This window comes from Rattus rattus, chromosome 11, assembly GCF_011064425.1.
Source record: "Rattus rattus isolate New Zealand chromosome 11, Rrattus_CSIRO_v1, whole genome shotgun sequence".
Lineage (NCBI taxonomy): Eukaryota > Metazoa > Chordata > Mammalia > Rodentia > Muridae > Rattus > Rattus rattus.
In genome coordinates this window covers 12,178,394-12,189,888 of record NC_046164.1, presented here as the reverse complement: position 1 = coordinate 12,189,888, position 11,495 = coordinate 12,178,394, and the positions used below count along the sequence as shown (strand labels likewise).

Here is an 11,495-nt window from a genome sequence, read left to right as displayed (position 1 = left end):
TTCCTGAAACATCCATTTTAATTTCCTCATGCTTTTCTCAGTCTGTAAAAACTTCAGTGCAGCAGCATTCAGGTTTTTTTACTTAAATAGCAAAAGTCTTAAACAGTGTCTTACTAATTTTTAGTGGCTAGAATCACTTGAGAATCTCTGAGGGAGGGTCTAGATTAGTTTTAGAGTCTGTTGAGTAGGGCAGATTAATTATTAATAAACAATTTAGAGCCAGGCTGTCCGAGATTGGTCTGGTGCTGCTATGTATTCAAATGCTAAATACTGGCCCACAAGATCTGGCTGAAGACTAGATGCGCATTCTCATGCACACCAAACTTTGCTCACCTAGCCGGTGTAACTTATGAACTATCTCAGGTTCATCAGGGTCTTGGCACTGACCTGGCAAGGGCTTCTATGTTGTGCCATCATGTGACAAAGGGAATCATGTGGCACAACAATAAGCCTACTCTATGTTCTTCCAACATGTAGATTAAGTAGAGCCTTGTTTACTCTGTGGCCACTCTATCCAACTCTACTCTATGGCCGCTCTATCCAACTCTACTCTATGGCTGCTCTATCCAACTCTACTCTATGGCCGCTCTATCCAAAGCTACTCTATGACTGCTCTATCCAACTCTACTCTATGGCCGCTCTATCCAATGCTACTCTATGGTTGCGCTCCAATACTCTATGGCTGTTCTGTCCAACTCTACTCTATGGCTGCTCTATCCAACTCTACTCTATGGTTGCTTTAACTTATTCACGAGGACAGAGCCTTCATGGCTGCTTCACCTCTTAATACCATTATAGAGGTAACTAAATTTCAACATGATGCAAAGACTATATTTGATAAAGTGTAAAAGTGTGAAGCTCCGCAGCTCCTGAACAGCTATTACAACTGTATCACGGTTTGCTGCGATGTATAGTATTTTGGTCCAGTTAATTTTGATGTATGATGTTTTTCTTTGCAGTTTCTTTATAATAACGTTATTATTTACCAAAGCATTTTACAATCCTGTAGAACATTACATACACTCTACAATCAGAGGAAGCAGATGGAAGCGGTTTCAGAATCATGCTAAATTAATATGATAAATAATTCACATGATATGTAGATTACATTATAAAAAAGGCTTATACTGTCATCTTTACAGATTTTGCTGATTTAACAAGTTTATATTCCACCATGTACTGCTAAGAGATGGGGTTTTAACCAATGCTTGCCTTTTAGAGTTTCTCTCTTCCTTCCTCCTTCTACCTATTCATCTCATGTAGATCAGGCTGGACTCAAACTGATTTAGCCACAGATGGTCTTGAGCCCTACATCTTCTGCCTCTACCTCCCACATGCCGAACTCCAGCCTCGAGCCACCATGCCCTGCCAGCTTTTCTGGAATATCTTAAGAGGAACTCACAAGCTTAGTTACATGAGGATGGTTACCTTTCTTCTTTACCCAGGTACCTTTCTAACTCAATGATTCCTTCAGGCTTCATTTTAAAGTATCCATTCCAACAAGTTAATTCCACGCCTAAGAGACTCAAACTCAGTAGTGGAGTGTTAGGCTGAAGTCAAAGCCCATGGTCCCCAAAAGAAAGGAGAAGCCACACAAACTGTGGCTTGGATGAAGGTCGTCTCTACCTTCCAGGGATGGTTTCCAGGCTGTGAGAGCACAGCCTCTGGGCTTCATTTAGGTCTGGATGGGCAGGAGCTGTATGTAATCTATGTCTCGTACACAGTCAGTTCATTCACATGCTCCAGGATGCTTGCCAGGTAGTTGTTCCCAGAATTGCCATATCACTGAAGTATACAGCCATTGTTTCTTCTTGTAGATCTCATTCCTGCACTTCCTGCAGTGGAACTCTTCCAGAAGAGTCTCAGTGTCTTGGCCATTAAGCAGGAACTTTTACTCATGTCCTTGTCTGAAATTTTATGTGAATAGACAAGAGTTTTCCGCGTTGGAGTGTAGTGTAGATTTGGGGTCCAGCCGTCCTTTATGTGGATAGCGTGACAAGTCTTAGCAAGCTGTGTGGCTCGCCTGAGAATGGCAGGTTGGTATCCATGGGCTAGCGTTTGTTTGTTTCTGTAAATGGCATCACTCATTACTGAAGGTTCTACAGTAGAGTTTTGGCCAACCACCACAGGTCTGTAATGCTTGGAAATGTCGTTCTCTCTCCAGTGATAGCTCAGCTCGCTCGCCATCAGCTCCCACTAAGACCACATCATTCATGGTGTTACCCACATACCAGGTGGTGAACTTACTCCATTCCTCTTGTGAGGAGAGCATCATGGCGGCCAGAGGGTGGTGGGGCAAGCTGCCTACCTCAGGGCAGCCAGGACCCTTCACTAATGGATGAAGCATAATGTGACCGATGCTCCCTACGCTCTGACTGCTCACAGAACGCCCATGGGAGTGAAGTCAACCTAATAACAAGGAGAATTCTCTTCTACATCTGCATTCTTTGTGATATGAGTTGATTTTTTTTTTTTTTTCAGTTGTGCTCACCTTTCACTCGGCGGCATAATTAGGCTTTTAAATTGTCAAATTCTGAGAACGTTTCTTCAGAGAGACTGAAGCCTAAAAGGAGTTTCTGAGAAGCTGCTGCTTCTCCTCCTCACACATACTGTGTTCTGGTATCAGTTAAGAAGCTTTGTATAGCTGATGCCAGTGACAAACCGGGAAGGGAGATCAAGGCCGGGTTGGGATGTGGACTCCCGCCTGACCAGTTCTCAGAAGTCACGTGGTGTCTGTCTCTGCGTATTTGTTAGGACTTCCACTCAAGGGGAATGGAGAAGGGATCCATTAAAGGTAGGCCTGTGGGTTGATGGACTGGCATTTTAATCGCCACAAACCAGAACTTCTGGGGATTTCAGGATACGCTGCTCTCCGGTTGGAGTTTTAGTTGGCCCTTTGGTACCTATGTAAATGAGCTCCTGTCTACAGGTTTTAGCCATGGATGGGTTCTGTTACACACGGAGTACCTATTCTGGGTAGTTCACAAGCTCCTTTTAGTATGTGTGCATGTGTAGTGTATAAGGCGTTTGCATGTATGTGGTGCACAAGGGTATGGGTGTATGTATGTGTGTGTGTGTGGAGAGCAGAGGCACTGGCTGACCAGTGTCCAGTGTCTTGTCTGAATGTAGAGCGCTTGCTCTTTAGAGTGGCTTAATTGGCTCAGTAGAGCCAGCAACTCTGGTTCTCAAAGTGCTAAGGTTGTGGGGGGGGCATCACTCCTCTTCATGCTTTTGTGGGCTCTGGGGATGGGAACTCGGGTTCTCAGGCTTGCAGAGCGATTGCCCCTTCCCCCGACACACACACACCCACCCACACACACACACACACACACACACACACACACACACACACACACACACACACACACACACACACACACACACACACACACACACACACACACACACACACACGTTGCTTTTCTTATAAGGGCTTGGTAGGTGTCCTGGTGCAGGGGGAGTGAGATTCTAACTCTTTACTAACACCTTGGAAATGGGACAAAGCTTTGAGAGAATGGGAAAACTTGCATATGTGAAAATGACTGAATTCCCTGGTGTAAACCATATCTCTGTGTCTACAGTTAGTCTTCAGAACAGAAGGAAAGCATTCTGAGAGATAACATGAATCATAGCATTTCCTTGTGTCGTGCGTCAAGTTCAGCAGGGAAAGGGTAGCACATTCAGATGCCAACTGATAGTTATTTCTCCACCAGTGAAATGAGCTAATGCAAGGCGGGTTAGATTATATTAAAGGCAGGGATATATATTAAAGCAGCAGCTCTTGGGCAGGCGCGTTCTCTGGCTCCGAGGAAGGAAGCCAGGGAAGTCACCATGGGGTAAGGGGGTGGTAGGAGAGGGAGAGAGAAAGAAAAAAAAGGCATGTATGTTAGAGAAGGGAAGAAATAGAAGAGAGAGAGAGAGAGAGAGAGAGAGAGAGAGAGAGAGAGAGAGAGCGCGAGCGCACAAGTGTGCAAAATGTCCAGAGTATATGTAGGGAGGAGCCTCTGGGCTGGAAAGTTCAAGGATGGGGGCAGGGTACGCAGGTAGGGACTGAGGGATGCTGGGAGAATCTGGAGGCCAGGTCTGCTTTGGTAAAATATGCACCTCAGTCCCTTGACCTGGGTCAGAAACCAAACACCAACTTATCAAAGCGTACAGAAAAACCATAGAAAATTAGCATCATTTATTGACTTCATGCCCTGTACTGAGCCAACGATAACATCAGGAATGGAATCCACACCCGTAGAGACTCAGACTACACTTTTTCTGCTGCTCTTCCTGGGGAGATTGAAGATTGCTCGAATTTGCCAGGTGGTCGTACTCGTCCTCAATTCCAGCCCGGGGAAGCGGAGGCAGGCAGATCAGTTCAAGGCCAGCCTGGTGCGTGGAGCAGCGAGTTCCAGGACATCCAGGGCTACACAGAGAAACCCTGTCTCAGAAAAACAAAAGCAAACAAAACAAAAATGAACAACAAAAAGAAATTGCTCAAATTCTTTGTCCAGAATTTAGGGGACATTTTTTTGTTCGTTTGTTTTTAACTATCTGCTGTTTTTGTCTCCATCGCCTCCTCCAAGATTTAGTTCTTAAAACAACTGAAAACTGATGGCTGCATCTCAGTAATGGTTGGATGAAGCTCTCACTAGAGTCTGCACAGAACACTTGTCCCCCTCCCCCACCTCACTCCCCCTCCCCCATCTCCTCTCCCTCCCCCCTCCCTCCGTCTGAGGAGCCCTCATTGTCAGTCACAGCTACTCTGCTGCCTCTGAACTGTGAGCCCAGCCAGGATGTCTGTCTCAGCTGTCTGCCCAGATGTTTCCAGTGTGGAAGCCACCACTGGAATGTCTGCTCAGAACAGCAGCTCACCTGATGATAAGGCCTTGAAGACCACATTGGTCAGTGCCAGTTGAGGCCGCCATCTGTGTCGGGGAGATCGAGTTTGATGTTGGTTACATTGGACATAAAGAGCAGTTTGGGGGTAAAAGAGAAAGGTCAGCCATCTTGGGGATACCAAGAACTGATGATGTTGGAGTAGATGGGGAGGCAAAGGCGGCCTGTCTAGCTGTGATTGTCTCTTTCTTCATGTCCCAGGACTGTGAGGGCATCAGAGCAGGTCCTGCTTACCTTGGAGTCAGAAGAAGACTGCATAGTCTTGGGTAGGACGTACTACTGTTGATAGGATTTTATGTGTAGCTTTGAAAAGCAAGCTCTTCCCTGGTTTCTGTTGGCTTGTGATCGATGGTTGGAGCACCGTTCTTCTGCCAGTTTAATGTAATCTTTGAACATTGATTAAAAGCCATAGACTGTTTCCCGGATTACATTGACAAGTCAGGGTGATACTATTCACAAGGTAATCCTGTGCAGTTTAACCTGCTTAATAACTGGAATGCCTCACATGGTTTTCTCTAAGGGGACCATGACTGACCACACTCCACATGGGACACATGAAGTTTTCTACCTAATATACTGAAATTAATATGAGCTTAAGCCACGTGAAGCCGATGGCTGCCGTAGTGGGCAATACAGACTCAAACTGTTCCAGGTCCTGTGGGTTAGAAAGGTCTGCATGCGGAATTGATTTAGAATTTCATTTGCTCATCTCCCTTCTGAATATCACAGCCAGTTAGTAGTCCTAGTACCCTGCTGTCTAAGTGAATCATAACACTCTTTTCAGGGTTGGAGTCTGTAGTGAGAGTCCATAGTTGGTTGGTCCCGGGCTGTTATGTTTATTGAGATGATGTAAGGCGAGTAGCTATGGAAGGCTTTGGTGGAACCTCCTCGTTACTGTGTCCCCGTTAGGACTCTGCTGATTTAAAGCCATAGTTGCCCAGACATTTTAAAAGTGCAGCTCCCGTCCTGGAACGTCACTGATCAGAACTTGAGCAGTGGTCTTTATAAAATCTCATGTTTTATTTCTGTGGTGATGGTTCTCAGCCTTGGTGCGTGTTAGAGGCAACTGAGGAAAGTCTTATGTCCCTGCCACTGCTCCAGCCCCGGGCTTCCTGGCTTGGGCAGGAGAGGGTGTGGGCAGCAGGGCATTGTACACCTATGAATGGAATAATTTGTGGGCCTGAGGTAATTAGCAAATGTGGGTTTCTAATTCATAATCTCCCTTCCCTTTTCTAGTTGGAACCCCGATTTCAAGTCCTGAGTGAAGTGCCATCTGTGGATGGGACCCTCTGTGCTCACACACTCAGAACGAGCTGTCCAAGGAATGCCCTAAAGGTCAGTGCTTGGGAGAGAGAGATCCAGAGGGCTTATGTTCAGTTGTTACTGTCATGGAATTTATTAGGTCACTGCGATGATGAATTTGTGAGTAGAAATGGCTTCTTAAGTTGACTTGGTTAATAGTTCTGTCTTCATGCATGGTGATTATTTAAAAATATTAGCGACTATAAAATGTCTTAGGAATTACATTGCACTGGGCTGTTTAAGGCAGGATGTATAGTGGATGTTCACGTATATAGGTGTGCAATGTGCAAGGAGGGACGTTCAAGAAATGGCGGTGGGGATGGAGACTGGAGATGAGGCTGGGGCGCTTTGCAGCGAATATTGTTTATTACTATGATCCTTTAAAACGTCTGATTGTGCTAAATTTAAAAAAAATGACGGGCTGAAAATATTTTAGAATTTTTACGGTTTTTCACCGTAAAAAAAAAAAAAGCAGGACAGTTTTGTTGGAGTTGGTGGCCCCCACTGATTTGGCTTGGGTGCATGACTTAGGGGCAGGGCACTCTTCAGCTTTCCCTATCCTGAACCCATGGCGTAGGGCTTGGTTTTCCTTTGCATCTTCTTATGCTCCATTTAATTCACTGTGGCCAGGTTTGTCTTTTTGACCTCTCATCATAACTCTTAGAGCGGGCTCATTCTCCAGGTCAGTTCCAGTGCACAGCTGGAACTGTGTGTCTTATCCTATAATTCCAAAGGATACAAGTTCCCAGGTTGTTGATCCTGTGTTGATGATGACATCCCTCGCCCCACCGCTACCCCACCTTTGTCAAGGAAGCAGCATTAAATGCATCCACCGAACAGCACACACTATGTTTAAAGATTATTATCAGCCTCACACATAAGCCTTTAATGATCTGTTTGTGTCTGCCTTTCTTAAGCAGGTCTAACATCATCCCCCCAGGCTCACCCTGTGTTCTTACCGTACCTGGTAGTGAGAGGACCCAGGGTACGTCTTATGCACTTCCCTCTGATCCCTGGTCTGTTTACTGTGCACCAGGCGAGGTCCATGTCTGGTTCAGATGTTGCCTCTGTGTTTCCAGGCATCTTGTCATTTAAGCATTGTCACTGTAGCCCATACACCTCCTGACAGATGTCTCCTCATTCGTTCACTCACAAGAGTGTGGTCTGCTGACTTTCCTGTCACTGACATCTAGCCTTCTAGTACCTGGATGTGTTTCCAACTGATCACGGAAGTAGAAGTTAATGTGTTCCGGCCTTATATTCTTGCCTATAAATACTTGCATTGACCACTTCAGTGTTTTTGATAATTATACAAGACCTCACTAAAATTGACATTTATGAAGAAAAGGATCATTGGGTTCTTTTACTTGAGAAGAACAGAAATGATCATCTTTAAAGGAACCGAACACGTTTCTCACCAATGTCTCCTGTGGCGATTACGGGCCAGGTGGACTTCCACTTTACATTCATTGCTTTGCTTAGACGGTTTGCTTTCTCTTCCCTACGTTGTCATTGGAATATTTGCCATGTTGTGGTTTGAGTGTACACCTGGTTAGAAGTGTACACACCTGGTTGGAAGTGTACACACCTGGTTGGAAGTGTACACACCTGGTTGGAAGTGTACACACCTGGTTGGAAGTGTACACACCTGGTTAGAGGTGTACACACCTGGTTAGAAGTGTACATCTATTTTTATATATGCCGTGCTCTAGTGAACGAACTTTCAGAGCTGCCTCTGTGCTGAGAAACTGGTTGTTAAGTGTGTGGATCTTGGTGTTTTAGAATTTTTCAGTTTTAGAATTTCTCAACATTCCAAGTAGGGAAACAGGTTGGCAGAGAAGTTTAAGTTCTATCCATTCCTGTCCAAATATGTACACTGACATGTAGCAGAGGAGAAATGTAAGTTCTGCCCGCCATCCAGGTGCGCACTGGAGATGAGGAAAGGAGTCCATTCAGACTTGGCGGAAGTGGGCACAGTAGAGAGTGTTAAGGATGCCTGTAACATTGTTTCTCTCCTTCCCTTTAAAATCTAAGCTCTAGAAGGACACATAGTTACCAAACCCATTTTAACCATTTAATAAATACTTGATAGATTGAGCCAGATGTGTGAGCTCACAGCTGTAATCTCAGTACTCGAGTACTCAGGACTGAAATGGGTGGGTCACAGGTTCAAGTACTCAGAGTACTCAGGTCTGAAATGTACTGGTCACAGGTTCAAGACCAGCTTGAGTTGCATAGTATAGACCAGGTCTGACAGGGCTACACCAAGTTATTAAACAAACAAATATACATGAAGGACTCCTGATAGGAATTGTCCAGGGAGAAGGGTTACGAGCCGTTATCGTCCAGTGGCAGTAAATGGTCCTTGTTTTGAGTCTGATTCACAGAAGAGAACTATAGAAATAAGGATGACACTGATCAGATGATTCGGAAGCTGGGTCTTGAGGTGAACAGTGGGGGTTAGCCAGGTGTGTTGCTGCTTGCCTGTAAGTCCCAGCACCAGGAGGGTGAAGGATCTCAAGTTCAAGGCGTGGACTTTGGGGCTTTCTCCTGTAATTCCTGCTGCTCGGGAGGTGCAGTAAGGGAGATTGTAAATCCAGGGTTGGTGACGGACACTCACCGGGTGCTCTAGCCTGCTCTTCGTTGGTGATAAAGCATTGACCCCCTGGAGGAGGAAGGAAGGGCCCGTCCTGCTTGCAGGTTCCCATCCTTCATGGAAGGAAGCCTTAGCAGGAGCCTCCGGGAGGAGCTGAAGTAGCAGCCCCCCAGGAGCAGTGGTTCGAGGCTTGCTTCTAGACTCAGGCTCAGGCTCAGCTTGTGCAGCCCAGGCAGCCTGCCTAGGAATGGCTCTGCCCAGAAATGCCACAGACATGCCCAGCCAGCCCCATCTTTGTCCCCTCGTCCCAGATCCGTCAGGTTCATGGATACCTCGAACGTATGAAGGCGTGGTATTGGCTGCCAGTCCACACAGACCAGAGATGCAGATTTTGGAAAAAGTAGTTTTGATCCATTAAGAGCAAAAGAGTTTGGCAGTGGTAACCCAGGCCCACCATCCCTGGTGTTGGGAAGTAGAGGTGAGGGTCAGTTCAAGGTCAGCCCAGCTGTAAGAGTGAGTCCCTCCTGCTGTTTGTCTGTTTGTCCTGGAACTCACCAGACCAGACCGGCCTCCGCATCTCCCTAGTGCCCAGATTAAAGGCGTGTGCCGCCACGCCCAGCTCCGAGGCTTTTGTTTTTCTTCAACAAAACCAAACATTTTCCTATAGACTAAATCCCAAGGCAGCATACCTGCCCTCTGATTTCCGAGTCCATGACTCAGTTTTCCTGATCTCTGAAAGGACATGGCCGCTCTTCCGCGTGGTTCATACACGATAAATACTCCAACGTTAGGGGTCAGACTTATTTTTAGAATGATGTTCAGCATGGCTCTGCTGCCCAGTGTGAAGCTAAAGTAAACCTCAGTTCAGTGCCCTGCTTTTGGAGGACCAGGCTCGAAAGCATCTGCAGCCTCTCCCCTCCCTTTCTCTCCGTGTTGGCTCTTTTGTCTTCTCTTATGATATAGCCCTCAAACGCAATCCTTTGGCCTCGGCATTCCGAGTACGGTGGCCATAGGAATGTCACCTGATGCTAACTGATGTTTTTCATTTTCCCCCCTTAGTCTAAAGGATATGGAATGTTATAATTCCTCTATGAATATGAATTATTTTCTTATTGGACATTCTGTCTTTACATTTCAAATGTCATTCCCTTTCTCCCTCATCCTGTACCCCTCCCCCATACCCCTGCTTCTATGAAGATGCTTCCACCCACCTACTCCCCTCAGTACCCTGACATCCCCCTACACTGGGCCATGGAGCCTTCCCAGGACCAAGGACCTCTCCTCCCATTGATGTCTGACAAGGCCGTCCTCTGCTACATATGCAGCTAGAGCCATAGGTCCCTCCATGTGTACTCTTTGGTTGGTGGTTTAGTCCCTGGGAGCTCTGGTTGGTTGATATTGTTGTTCTTCTTATAGGGTTGCAAACCCCTACAGCTACCTCAGTCCTTTCTCTAACTCCTCCATTGGGGACCCCGTTCTCAGTCCAACGGTTGGCTGTGAGCATCCGCCTCTGTATTTGTCAGGCTCTGGCAGAGCCTCTCAGGAGACAGTTATATCAAGCTCCTGTGAGAACGCACTTCTTTGCATCAGCAATAGTGTCTGGGTGTGGTGTTTGTATGTGGGGTGGATCCCCATGTGTGGCAGTCTCTGGATGGCCTTTCCTTCAGTCTCTGCTCCACACTTTGTCTTTATATTTACTCCCGTGAGCATTTTGCATCCATGCTTTGGTCTTCCTTCTTCCTGAGCTTCCTGTGGTCTGTGGACTGTTGTTTCTTGGGTGCGTTTTTCATTTTGCAAGCTTATAGTCATTCCCAGTGAACGCTTAATAGATTATTTACAGTATATTCCTAAAATATAATGCCAAGGTAAGGTTGTATGAGAAATGCACACGTATGTGCTGAACTAGGGACTGCAGAAACAGCACCGGTTCCCGTCAGTTCAGCAGGGATGCTGTCATCCAGCACCAGGGAATAGCCAGTCACGGAGCAGAGGGAGACGCTGAAGGAACACCCCAACTTAAACAGATTTCCCTGTCCTGTGCTACAGAACAGACTGCTAAATACACTTAAAATTTATCTTCATTTTATGAATGTGTGCTTTGCCTGCACATGTGTCCTCAGTGTCTGAAGATCCAGAGAGGGTGTTGGGTCCCCTGGAACTGGAGTTGTAGACAGTTGTGAGCTTCTGTGTGGATGCTAGGACCCAAACTGAGTCCTCCGAAAGGTCAGCAGTGGCCCCTAACTCCCGAGCCACCTCTCCAGCCCCCACTACAGACGTCTTCCATGTGGGTGTGCAGGAGATGTGCAGGCATGGCCAACTCAGAGTCGTAGGCCAAATTTCCGCTATGACCTGATGATGCGTGTTACTTGAGTTGTGAGTAGACTGTCGTTTTTAAATATTTGAAAACTGTCAAGAAAGAACAATTTGCAGATCGTAGCCATACTTACTGCGTTGACAGCTCTCACCTCTACAATGGCAGTGCTAAGCAGGTACAACATAAACTGCCGGGCAGAGCTGTTATTCTCTGGTCCCGAGTTACTATTGTGGGGTTCATTTCCTCCCCAACCCCAAGTTTAAATATTATTTTCTTATTCATGAAGACATTTGTAAGGACTTTTAAAATCCTGTGCCACATTAACTGCCAATGTAGCTCCCCTCGACGAGTTCTTCCAGGGACTCGTCCTGGAATATTCTGAGTGCTATTCTCCTT

At 46.3% G+C, this 11,495-nt stretch overlaps 1 protein-coding gene across 1 annotated transcript in view; it reads left to right on the top strand.

The window, feature by feature from the left end:
• Window positions 1-6,123: 6,123 nt before the first annotated feature.
• Wdfy3 (WD repeat and FYVE domain containing 3) overlaps window positions 6,124-11,495 on the top strand; it is a 168,058-nt gene continuing 162,686 nt past the window's right edge. Inside the window, exon 1 of the mRNA XM_032916271.1 lies at window positions 6,124-6,222. The gene's annotated coding sequence lies outside the window, so the exon portion shown is untranslated. The remainder of the gene's footprint in view (window positions 6,223-11,495) is intronic.